Source organism: Amblyraja radiata, chromosome 6 (genome assembly GCF_010909765.2).
Source record: "Amblyraja radiata isolate CabotCenter1 chromosome 6, sAmbRad1.1.pri, whole genome shotgun sequence".
NCBI lineage: Eukaryota > Metazoa > Chordata > Chondrichthyes > Rajiformes > Rajidae > Amblyraja > Amblyraja radiata.
Genome location: NC_045961.1, coordinates 45,571,015 through 45,585,178, shown reverse-complemented (window position 1 = coordinate 45,585,178; position 14,164 = coordinate 45,571,015).

Below are 14,164 nucleotides of genomic sequence, written 5' to 3'. Positions count from 1 at the left end.
TATGGAATGAGCTGCCCGACGAGATAGTTGAGGCAGGTACTATAACATAATTTAAAACTCAATTGGCCAGGAGATTGGGACGGTTTAGAAGCATCGAGTCATACAGCTGCCCAACTTGCCCACACCGACTCTACACACCTGGGACAGGAAGACCTCTGAGACAGCGGCATAGTTGCCAATGTCTGCTCGTTCACTTTCAACAGATCAGGGAGAAAATTCATGGAGATTTTCCTCTTTCTTATAAGTTTTGCCCAGTTATATACTTACCCCAAAGTTGGATTAAACAGTAAGAAATAGGATTTAGTGTGGTTCACCTGAAAGCTCTCAGAGGTTAATTGCAAACTGGAGAATCCAGAAATCCTTATTTAAGCATCCTTTACATGTGTGATGACATTATATTTTATGTGTGACATCATTTGGGAAGTTATTAAGCCCGGAGTGCTGTCATAAAATGCTACAAATTATATTAAACTATTTGATTGTTTTCAGACTTTGGTAGCCCTATGTATGGCTCTGGTCAAAGTATTAATATTTCACCATAGTTTGATTGATTACTTGAAAGATACAGCATAGCAATGGGCCTTCAGCCCACCGAGTCCACACTGACCATTAATCACCAGCTCACACTAGTTTTACATTACAACATCATCACATCTACTCCCTACACACTAGGGGTAATTTACAAGGGCAATTAACTTACAAACTTGCACATCTTTGGGAGGAAACCGGAGCACCCAGAGGAAACCTACGTATGCAGTCACAGGAAGAAGTGCAAACTCCACACAGACAGCACCCAAGGTCAGGATTGAACCCGGGTCTCTAGCGCAATGTGACTGCTCTGACAGCAGTGCCACTGTGCCGCCCTTCCACTTGATGTCTCAAATTCTTGTCTCAAATATGTATCTCAAATCTTCTATTCTTCATTCTACATTCTTTATATGAGAAGCAGCACAGTGACGGAGCAGTGGAGTTGCTGCCTCACAGCGTCAGATACCTGGGTTCATAGGTCATGTGATAGTAGTAGAATTAGGCCATTCAGCCCATCAAGTCTATTCCGCCATTCAATCATGGCTGATCTATCTCTCCCTCCTAACCGCATTCTCCTGCTTTCTCCCCATAACCTCTGACACCTGTACTAATCAAGAATCTATCTATCTCTGCCTTGAAAATATCCACTGATGGCCACCATAGCATTATGTGGCAAAGATTCCACAGATTCACCACCCTCTGACTAAATAAATTTCTCCTCATCTCTTTCCTAAAAGAACATCCTTTAATTCTGAGGCTATGACCTCTAGTCCTAGACTCTCCCACTAGTGGAAACATCCTCTCCACATCCACTCTATCCAAGCCTTTCACTATTCTGTATGTTTCAATGAGGTCCCCTGATCCTGACTATGTATGGTGCTGTCTGTATGGAATTTGTACGTTCTCCCCGTGACTGCTTGGGTTTTCCCCGGGTGCTCCGGTTTTCTTCCACACTACAAAGACGTATAGGTTTGTCGGTTAATTGGCTTTGGTAGGTGTGTAGAATAGTGTTAGTATATGTGGATCGCTGGTTGGCGCGGACTTGGTGGGCCGAAGGGAATGTTTCCAAACTGTATCTCTAAACTAAACTAAACTAATCTAAACTAAGCAATTACCTATTGTAAGTTGTTTGTCTTAACCTTAAGTTATCTCGGTTGCATGCCATGTCAAACATATCTTTGGAATTGCAAATGGGAAGAATAACGATTGAAATTTGTGAGGACTTGTTCACACAGAATAGTATGGATCAGCAGAGAAACTAGATGTTATGAAAATGTTGGACATATATAACCAGGACATATATAATAAGGCTGTAAAACACAATGAGCTTAACATTCTTGTTGTCATCTTCTGCCAGGGCTGGTTTGATGAAGACTGCACTCTTGATATGTAACCTCTCTCTCTTTACAGATCCACTGGCCTGTTGTTCAGTTCCAGCATCATGTTTTTCTATTTCAGAACAGAATGTGTTGGGCTCTCTATGAAGGAAACTCTTAACACTGGCCCGGGCCATTACTGTGCAGTATGGGGCTGAACCCCATTATCAACCCCAGGGTTAATGTAAAGAGGAATCAGCAAAGTAATCTATCATCACTTGTCTTGGGTCTCTCCCATCCGAGTGGAAATCTCATTGCTGGATCTGAGGGAAATAATGTGTTTTACAAATGTGACACATGCATTTTATTCATACAGTCCTTCAAAAAGTTAACATTTTAAAGAAAACACCAATCTCATTTTATTGTCTTATCATAGATTTGGGGCTTCACACCAAGTTGTTTTCCATCGAATTGTGCTGCCACCTATTTTCAGTGAAATCTGTATCAAATGGCTTGGGAGATCCCCGAAATAATCGTTTTGCTACAGATACCCTCTTTAGTCAAGATATGGATCTTCTAGGGTGGTGGGGCAAGAATCAGGGTGGCAAGGTGGCACAGTGGTAGAATGCTGTCTGACAGCGCTAGAGACTTAGGTTCAATGCTGCATATGGGTACACAGGCTATTAAGCTAAACTAAATTAAACTAAGCTAAACTAAAATTACCTTCAATGTTACAGAATTTATAAGTAAAATGTAGCCCTTACATTTTCAAATCTAAATAATTTTTAAATTTTAGTATATTCGTACGGAAGTTTTTAATGTTCAAGCAATTTGTCTGCCTAGTCCTGTGAATAGGTCTAGATTGGTCTAGATGTATATTGGCTCATAAGGTTTCATGAGTATTTCCATAAGAAAAAAGCATCTAGATTTTCTAGCAGACAGAGAATAATAAATAGAGACAAAAAGACTGCAGATGCTAAATTCCTGAGTAAAACACAAAGTGTTGGAGTAACTCAGCGGTTCTAGCAGCTTCTGTGGAAGGAATGGATTGGTGATGTTTTGGGTCGGGACTCTTCTTCAGACTGATTGTAGTAGACCCCACCTATCCATTCCTTCCACAGATGCTGTCTGGCCTGCCAAGTAACTCCAGCACATTGTGTTTTACACAGTACAATATATTTCACATATAATAAATCAATAATATTTTTGATGATATTTGTAATTATATATTTGCAAATCAGAAGTTTGCCCTTTTTATTTCTCACAATGTCTAGTTAGGAGTTACCTTAATGTCTAGAGCCCCGATGACAGAAGGAATGTACCTACTCTATTTATTATTCACTTCCTTCTTTTTGGTTTTAGGGAAAACTAAACACAGTGTTCCAGGGTATGTTTGATTTATTCACAGAATTTTAAACGTATTTATTGAATATTTTGAATGCTCCTTCTGCATCTGATTCTTGTTATTATTTCTCTTGTTCTATGTGTACTTTTTCATTGCTTGTACTCAGCTAATTTTTACCATGGGGAAAAATAGGCAGCAATTCAATAAAGGCCTGAATTTTCTGCCTACTATTTATGCAAACATTATGCAAACATCACGACTCGAGGGTCTGAGCTATAGGGAGAGGTTGAGCAGGCTGGTACATGTTTTCCTTGGAGCGCAGGAGGATGAAGGATGATCTTATAGAGGTATACAAAATAATGAGAGGAATAGATCGGGTATATGCACAGGATCTTTTGCCCAGAGTAGGGGAATCGAGAAGTAGATGACAAAGGTTTAAAGTGAGGGAGAAAAGATTTAATAGGAATCTGAGGGGTAATTTTTTTGCACAAAGAGTGGTGGGTGTATGGGACGAGCTGATGGAGGGGGGAGTTGAGGCAGGGACTATCACAACATTTAAGATGCATTGAGACAGGTACATAGATAGGATAGGCTTAGATGGATATGGGGCAAACGCGTGCATGTGGGACTAGTGTAGATGGGGCATATTGGTCTGTGTGGTGCAAGTTGGGCTGAATTGCCTGTTTCCACACTCTTTATGACTCCATGACTCATAATGCTGCAATTTACACAAAGTTTCATGCCTAAAGCTTTTGAGAATAGCATTAATGCATGTTTTAAACATACAACCCAATTTGAATCAGGAGATTAGCATGAGTAATTATCAGTGCAGAGTAAGAGATTTTAAAGGATTCTAAAATGAGGGCCATGACCAAATATTTGTTTTATATTCCTTTGAGTTGGTAAAATAGTAATCTTGTGAAATTGATGAAGATAGTCAAGAGAGACGGAGCTGGAAAACCACGTCCTCTAGAACAAATGAGCAAAGTCTTAAAATCAGAGTTAAAATATTTGGGAGTAAAATTAAGAATAATTTCTCCCATACACATTGAAATCTGGTATATCCATCCTCCAATAGGTTTGTGTGTGTTCTGCCTGATTCATCTTTTTTGGTCTAAAATTAGCAGATTTTTGTTGACTAACAAACAGTCCATAATGTTGAGTACAGATGTTGCTCAGTGACAGTTGCTTAGTTTAGTTTATTATTGTCACGTGTACTGAGGTACAGTGAAAAGCTTTGTGTTGCATGCTATCCAGTCAGCGAAAAGACTACACACTGATCACAATCAAGCCGTCCACAGTGTACAGATACAGGATAAAGGTAAAAACCTTTAGTGTAAGGTAAAGTCCAATAAAGTCTTATTAAAGATAGTTTGAAGGTCTCCAATGAGGTAGATGGAGGTCAGGACTGCACTCTAGCTAGTGAGAGGATGGTTCAGTTGCCTGAAATCAGCTGAGAAGACACTGTCCCTATTCGTCTTTCACACTTCTGTACCACTTGCCTGATGGGAGGGGGAAGAAGAGGGAGTAAACTGGGGCGAGACTCATCCTTGATTATGGTGGTGGCCTTTCCGAGGCAGCGTGAAATATAGATGGAGTCAATGGAAAGGAAGTTGTTTTGTGTGATTGGGCTGCTTCCACAACTCTGCAATTTCTTGCGGACTTGGATGGAGCTGTTCCCAAACTATGCTGTAATACATCCCGATATAATGCTTTCTACTGCACATTGCTTGGGTTAGATGAAATCACATACATGCATAACTTATTCAATTTATTCAAGGTGAGCCTGAAGAAGAGTCCTGACCTGAACCATTGTCTATCCATTCCCTCCACAGATGCTGTCTGACCTGCTGAAATCCACCAGCACTTTGTGTTTTGCTCAGGATTCCAGCATCTGCAGTTTTTTGTATCTTTAGTTTAGTTATGTCTGCACTTTGGCAACTACAGATCTACAGATGTAAGAATAGGTTGGGAAAGCATTTGTTGCATTCACGGGATGAGTAATATTTCAGTTTTAAAACGGAGATGGAAAAGATTAAACAAACATAATTAACTGAATCTCTGGCGTTGAGTAGATGAAATGTTACATGAACAGAAATTAATTGGAAATATTTGAAGGCAAGGACATGGAGAGAAATAAAAATGGTTTTATGAGTCAAGTAAACGTCAAGCACTGAACATAAGAGCAAACTGATATGATTGAATAGCGAGGTTAAAGAAGGCATTAGGGATAAATAGAATATAGATTCTGAGGCAGACATAATCATAAAATGAACATTCAGATAAGACGAAAGAGATGTATTTTGAGAAAGGTTGAGTGGGATATAATTTAGTATATCTTAGTGTATACAATTATGTGTAGACAGTCAGAACTTTTTTCCCAGAATGGAGAAATCAAATTGTGGAGGGCATAGCTTTAAGGTGAGACAGGCAAAGTTTAAAGGAGATGTGCCGGGCAATTTTTTTGCAAAGAGAGTGTTGGGTGTTTGGAACACAGTACCAGGGTTGGTGGCTGAGGCATTTACAATAGTGGCATTGAAAAGGTTTTTGGATAGGCATGTGGACATTCAGAGAATGGAGGGATATGAATTATGCACAGGTAAATAAGAGATGGTTTTGGCATCATGTTTGGCACAGACATTGTGGTCTGGAAGGCCTGATCTTGCGCTGTCCTGTTCTATGTTCTGCAATGGGTCTATATCCATTAAAGTTTAGAAGAATGAGAGGTATTCTTATTAAAACATGTAAGTTCTTGAAGGGTTTGCCAGGGTAGATGCTGAATGGAAGTAACATCTCATGAGAGGCATTTACAGACATTGTTTCGGAAGAAGCAATGTTTAGGGTTGAGACCCTTCTTCAGACTGAGAGTCTGAATAAGTTTGAAGAACTCTCTCGACTCAAAATGTCACCTATATCTGTTCTCTAGAGATGCCGCCTGACCCGCTGAGTTACTCCAGCATTTTGTGTCTGTCTTTAGGGAATGTTGTGTTGGAAAAGAAGGATGTGACTAAGTGACTAAACTCTGTTTATAATTTATTAATCTGATTATAATTCAGTCTTGATTATCATCAATGATTCAGTCACCACTGATCTCTGCGATGGAGTATTCCAAAAATTGGAAACAGAGAGAATTCTCAAGTTCAATGATTCAATGATACTTTATTGTCACATGTAGCTACATACAGTGAAATGTTTTTATGTCTCTATGCCTCTATGTCTACAAAGCCCTCAATGGGCTTGCCCCCTCCTACATTAAAAGTCTTCTCACCCACCACTCCACCTCCAGGTCCCTCAGATCGGCCGACTTGGGGCTGCTGATATCCCGCGGTCTAGGCATAAATTTAGGGCCGACCGTGCCTTTGCGGTTGCAGCTCCTAGACTGTGGAACAGCATCCCCCTTCCCATCAGAACTGTCCCCTCCATCGACTCCTTTAAGTCAAGACTAAAAACTTATCTATACTCCCAAGCCTTTCCTGACATCCACTGAGCGAGGGCTATATGTATATATGTATGTAGTTTGTTTGTTTATACTATTCTTATAACAAATGTAAAGCACTTTGGCCAACGAGAGTTGTTTTTTAAATGTGCTATATAAATAAATGTGACTTGACTTGACTTGACTTTGTTTCGCAAACAATCCTGTAAAATCATGTAGCAGACCCCACCTAGGCAGTACACGTGTCACTGCGTTAATGGAAAGTATTAAGGATCACGAGGGTGCATAAAAACCTTTCAAATTAAAAGGAACAATATCAAAAATTTAAAGATGTTTACCTCTATAAGTTGCAAAATCAAAGGATTTCTATTCAAGGACGCTGGTAACTTGACTGAGGAGACTGCAGATTTCCTCACCAGTGTCTCTCAAGGGTAATTGCAATAAGATAACATCCTTGGAATAAGAAAGCAGCAGAAGGTGACCCCAGTTTTAACAAGGGTCATAGAGAAAACACTGAAATTACAGACTTACGAGCAGCACCTCAATCATCTAAACAGCAGTGGAATTTGAGGTTATTTGTAAGAATTTTGTGCATTTGGAATCAGGATATAGGTCTTGCTATATTAACTTCTGCTGACAAGCGTGACATGGATGGAGTGACCATTGAATAATTCCCATTCAAAGAGCATGTGCGAGTTGAAGCATGAGAGGTGTGACGTAGCTGGTGGAGCTGCTGCCTCGCAACTCCAGTTGCCAGGGTTCAATTTATGTAACTAGTTCTATCCTATACACCAGGGGACAATTTACAGAAGCCAATTAACCTTCAAACCTGCACGTCTTTGTAGTGTGGATGGAAACCGGAGCAACCAGAGAAAACCCATGCGGTCACAGGGAGAACGTACAAACTCCGCACAGACAGGACCCATGGGCAGAATCGAACCCAGGTCTCTGGCGCTTTAAGGCAGCAACTCTATCGCTGTGCCACCATGCCGCCCCAGTTTGGACTGCCACACCACCCTATAAATTTGGGGAACTAAATTGCTGTAAATGACTGTTTGACTTTGTGCACATTATTTATATGGGACTATCCTCCATTGGCTGCTCTTGTGAAATGACTCTGTTTTTACATGGAGAAGTTGTTTCCACTGCTTTTTCAATAAACTATTTCCTGAATAAATTATCAATGTCTGCTGTGCAATATACTCTCTATATTCTGCCTACCACTTGCTCATTGGCCGACATAAAACAGGCAGAGAGTATTCTGATCCGGAAACGTGCGTCTTTTAGCTGCATTAAGCATGACAGACTGTTTCACTTGGAGCGAACTGTGTTACATTCACTCTTCAAAAGTATTTAAAATCTATTATTTAACTGAAAATCAAAATTATTGCAGATGCTGGAAATGTGAAACAAAACAGAAAATGCTGGAAATACTCAGCGAGCCAGGCCGCGAATGTAGGGTGAGAAACTGTGTTAATGTTTCAAGGCAAAGACCCTTCATCAGAACGATATTTAATGTTTGCGATCCCTAATGAAACAGGTGGAGCAATCCTCTGGGTTACCCCTGGAATTGATGCCGCTGAGACATAGGTCACAGAGTCATACAGCATGGAAAACAGGCCTTTCGACCCAACTTGCCCATGCTGACCAACATACCCCATCCACACTAGTCCTATCCATGTACCTATCTAAATGCTTCTTAAATGTTGTGAAAGTACCTGCCTCAAATACCTCCTCCAGCACCCATGTTCCATACACCCTTTGAGTATAAAAGTTCCACTTCAGCTTCCTATTAAATCTTTCCCCCTCACCTTAAACCTATGTCCACTGATTTTCAATTACCCTACTCTGGGGAAAAGACTCTGGGTGTTTACCCAATCTATTCCAAATAATTTTTTACATCTCTATAAGATCACCACTCATCCTCCTGCTCGCCAAGAAATAAAGTCCTAACCTGCTCACCTCTTCCTATAGCTCAGGCCGTCAAGTCCTGGCAACATCCTTGTAAATCTTCTCTGTACCCTTTCCAACTTTACACCATCTTTCCTATAACACGGTGAGCAAAACTGAACACAATACTCTAAACGTGGCTTCACCAAGGTCTTATAAAACTGCAGCATGACCTCCCAACTTCTATACTCAATACTCTGATTGAGGAATGCCAATGGGCCAAAATAGTAAGATTAAACGAGAACTTACCAGTTTGAAGTTTGATCTGTATTTTATGAGGAGTTACGATGAGGGATTACGTGAAGAACCCCGCCACGACGCATGCATGCCATTCTTCAAAGCAGCGGTGTGAAATCACAGATAACTGTAATGACTAAACATAGTAAGATTAGAGAAGAGATATCAGTTAAGTATATGATCAAGGGTGGGAGCGGAGGGCACGTAATCCATCATCGTAACTCCTCATAAAATACAGATCAAACTTCAAACTGGTAAGTTCTCGTTTAATCTTACTATTTTACTTCGGAGTCACGTGAGTGACTACGTGAAGATTTTAAAGCTCTGTGATTAAAGCTCTGTGATTTCATGCCGTGGAAACGAGTCTATGCATCACGTCTGCCTTGATGACTGTAGGAGGAATTGTGTTAACATAATTTGGACATGAATTCGACATTGAAATCATAAAATTTATTAACACAAATATATAACCCCTTTTTATGGGTTTAAATTAATTTACAGAACTTAAAATTGTTTCTGCGAACGTTCCAGGATTCATTACTGGTTTATTGTAAAATAATTGGAATGTTTTTTTCCCCCCCAGACCATCCTGCTGCCTTGAGGATTTGGTCCATTGGGACATCCAACTGTATCGCTGCCGATGTAGCTGCAGCCCTGGTGGAATGAGATTTAAAATATTAGTATCCACCCCAGCCTGTGTTAGCACCTGTTTCAGCCATCTTGAGATGGTCTGGACCATCACTCTTTTGTGTGGTTGCTAGTGGCTGACCAAAAAGTGCCTTCTCATTGTCTCTTAGGATTTTCGTTTTCTCCATGTATAACGACAGATGTCTTACTATACACAGACGGTCATCTGTTGGGTATGACCTAAATTGTATATTGAGGCCTGCTGATCCCTGTCTGTTCTGCTTACTGACTCATAGATATGAAACGTAATATTTTCTGTTGAGGAAGTCATGTTGTCCAGTCTTAGTTTATGCAGTGACTGTACCCTTTGTGCCGTGACCAATGCCATTAGCATGACTGTTTTTAATGTCAGTCTGTGTAGGGACAGAGCTGTTGCTGGAGACCAATTCCTGAGCATCTTCAGGATAATAATTACATCCCATATTTGGGAGTACCTGGTTCTTGGGAGTCTGTCACGTTGGAGCAAAGCTCCATACACCGCTCCATCCGGCTCCAGCGCTCTCGGTCGCTGGCCGCCCGCGGTTGTTCAAAGTCGGACTCCTCTGAGTCACGACCTTGTTTGTTTTTGTGTCTAGCCTTACCGCCCGGCCGCGTGGATCTGGCCGGTGTGGAGGCGACATCGGCATCGGGCACAGCTGATCCCATCTAGCCCACCAGCTTTGTCGCAGCCCGTTGGTTTCTCCACCTGTAATCAGTATGGTAAAAACACAAAAAGACCGCAGCTCTTACCTGCAGGTCCAGGTTAAAATTGTCGCTACGGGGGAACGTCGTTCCACCCCGCCTCCTGCCGTTTTTGACTTGTCCAAAAAGTCGACGGCCCCATTTGAATAGTCTCCCACCCGGCCGTGGTGTTCAGGCCAGCGCGGGACCAAAAGTCGGCACAGCTGATCCCTTACGGGGCTTGTGCCTTCAGCTGCTGCTGGCTCCCGCAACTTCGCGGTCCTCCCCAGCCAGCTTTACTCGCAGCACTTGTGGACACTATTTTGTCCAGCTTCCCCCCCTGTGAAAAAACAGCGCGGGGAACAAAACTACCGCAGAGTAAATTTCTTACCTGCAGGTCGCAGTTTCAAACTTACCGCTGCGGGGGAACGCTCCCCCCCGCCTGTCGTTTCGCAACCGTGAAAGCGATATGACATGCATGCATCGTGGCGGGGTTCTTCACGTAGTCACTCACGTGACTCCGAAGTAAAATCTATACTGACCACCCTAACTACCTGTGATGCCAGTTGTGGGATTTAACATGCGTTCCACACAGTTCAGTGGGTGGAAATCAAAGCTCTGGCTTTGTTTTTCGAGCTGACATACATTGTACTTGTGGGCACCTATCAAATCCTCCAGCCATATATTTTTTTTTTTTTAGTTTAGTTTATTATTGTCACGTGTACCGAGGTACAGTGAAAAGCTTTTGTTTGCATTCTAACCATTTAGAGAAAAGACTATACTTAAAATAAGGGCAACACAGTGGCATAGCAGTAGAGTTGCTGCCTTACAGTTCCAACGACCCGGGTTCGAGCCTGTCTATGGGTGCTGTCTATACAGAGTTTGTACCTTCTCCCTGTGACCGCGTGGGTTTTCTCTGGTTTCCTCTCACACTTCACAGATGTACAGGTTTGTAGGTTAATTGGTTTCTGTAAAGATTGTAAATTGACCCTAGTGTGTAGGATGGTGTTAGTGTACGGGGTGATTGCTGGTCAGCGTGGACTCGGTGGGCCGAAGGGTCTGTTTCCATGCTGCATCTGTAAACTAAACTAAACTAAACTAAACTAAACTATACATGTATACAAACAAGCTGTCCACAGTGCACAGTTAAAGGATAAAGGGGACGATATTCAGTGCAAGATATATACATTGAAGTCCAATTGAATATATAGATAGTTCCAAAGGTCTTCAAAGGTAGATGCGAGTCAGGAGTGCCGGGATCAATGTCACTTGGCATCATGTTCTGCATAGACATTGTGGGCTGAAGGGCCTGTTCCTGTGCTATACTGTTCTATGTTCTATGTTGCTGTAAAGATGGTCACTACATGAGTGTGTGCCTGTTCGTTTGAGTGTGTGTCAGTCTGGTTGTCAGTTGTCCTATTACTCAGTCAGCGATGATATAAAAATAGCAAACAAATGGACACAGCCCCTTTGCAGTTTGGGGAGGTGATCTGAATCTAACTAATGATATTTTACACTTGCAAAATTCTGTTGTGTAAAGAATTGGTATTCCATGGGTTTGTGGGAGATATTATGTTAGCTTAGTGCAACATTAAAAAAATGAAAATATGTGCAGCCCATTGACTGATGCCATGCAGCTGTAATGACCCTGAGGCACAGTTCAGTAATAACCTTCACAATACAGAGCCACGGTGAGAAAGGGGGCACAGATACAAAATGAGAGGCCGCATATTTAAAATAGCGAATTGTATAGACATTTATTCTGTTGGGGGATAGTGGATTTCTGGATCTCTCTGCCCCCGAGGGTGGTGGAGATGGATCATTAGAGATATTTACGATGGAGAGAGATAAGTATTTCAAAGATCGAGGAATTGAGGCTTATGGGGAACTGATACAGCGCAGAGGTTGAGGCCAGCATCGATCAGTGGTGATATCAATCAATGGGGGGGCAGTCTCAAAGAGCTGGTGGCTTTCTCCTGCTCCAAATTTCATAAGTTCATAAGGTCTAGGAGCAGAATTAGGCCATATGGCCCATCAAGTCTACTCCACCATTCAATCATAGCAGATCTATCTTTCCCTCTCAAACCCATTCTCCTGCCTTCTCTCCATAACCCCTGACATCCTCACTAATCAATAATCTGTTAGGATCCGCCTAAAAAATATCCATTGACAACCTCCACAGCCTTCTGTGGCAATCAATTCCACCGATTCACCACCCTCTGACTAAAATAATTCCTCCTCATCTCCTTTCTAAAAGTACGTCCTTTTATTCTGAGGATATGGCCTCTGGTCCTAGACTCTCCCACTAGTGGAAACATCTTCTCCACATTGACTCAATCCAGGCCTTTCACTATTCGGTAAGTTTCAATGAGGACCTCCTTCATTCTTCTAAATCCCAGCGAGTCAGGACCTGTGCAGTCAAACATTCATCATCTGTTAATTCAATAATTCCTGAGATCATTGTCATAAGCCTCCTCCGGACTCTCTCCAATGCCAGCACATCCTTCCTCAGATATGGGGCCCAAGACGACTCACAACACTTCAAAAGTGGCCTGACAAAAGCTTCAGCATAACATCACTTTGTTTATATTCTAGTCCTTTGCAAATAAATGCTGGCATTGCAATTGCCTTCCTTACTACCAAATCGACTAGCAAATTCACTTCCTGGGAATCCTGTACCAGTACTTCCAAGTCCCTTTGCACCTCCAATATCTGCACGTCCTTCCTCAGATATGGGGCGCAACATTTCTTCTGTTCTTGTACATTATTTTATTCAATGCTCTCTCCTCCCCATTCATCAGTGCATGGAGATGTACAACATAATTCCTATTTTATTTTAAAACTTCTTTGAAATGAAAGCATAATTATTGCTTCTATTCAAAATTTTCATTGAGAAACATAAAAACGTTGCACTTTTAATGTGCAGGGAAGATCTACACAGAATATTAGTTACAGGTAATACCTACTGCATGTGATCAGTCTCAGGAGATTCCACTTAATTGAAAATAACTTGACATCTTTGTTCACAGAATTTCTGATTCAAAACATACCACGCAAAAAGAAAGCTGAGAATATTTACTTGACTCTTCTGGAGAATAATGTGAACAATTTTGCAATGTAAATTAAATCATAATTACGGGCAGTTTATGTAGAATAAATATAGTCCTGCACAATTATAATTTTTCATTATAATTCTCATTTAATTTTCTCTCTTGCCTTGCTGGAAGTAATAATTAGTAACAGAGTGAAGTTCTCAAGGTGGCGGTGACAACATGAATTGAAAAATGGCTATCACTGGTTTCCCTCTTCATTGGATGGTATTCAGTTGTTTAACTGAATTAAGCACCACACAGTGAGGCCTGTGTATCTCACCTCATAACTGTAACTCAAAACACAAAGTGCTGAAGTAATTCAGCGGGTCAGACAGCAACATGGAGGGAATGGACAGACAATGTTTCAGGTCAGGACCCTTCTTCAGATTGCAGATTGGAGTCAAATTCAGATTGGGGTCTGTAGAAGATTTCTGAACTGAAATGTTGTCTGTCCAATCCCGCCACAGATGCTGCCTGACCCTCAAGTTCCTCCAACACTTTGTAGTTTGCTCAAGATTCCAGCATCTGCAGTTCCTTGTGAAACTGTTACTAGTCCAGTAGCATGTGGAACGATTATGTACTTGACACATTCCTGATTGAGATGGGTGGCACGGTGGTGCAGCGATAGAGTTGATGCCTTACAGTGCCAGGGACCCGTGTTCGATCCTGACTGCGGGTGCTGTCTGTACGGAGTTTGTACATTCTCCCCATGACTGCCTGGGTTTTCTCTGGGTGCTCCAGCTTCCGTCCACTTTCCAAAGACGTACAGGTTTGTAGATACAAATGTAAAATTGTCCCTGGTATGTAGGATAGTGCTAGTGTACGGGGATCACTGGTCAGCATGGACTCGATAGGCCAAAGGGCTTGTTTCCGCATGGATCTCTAAACTAAACTAAGACGACCACTGAGTTTG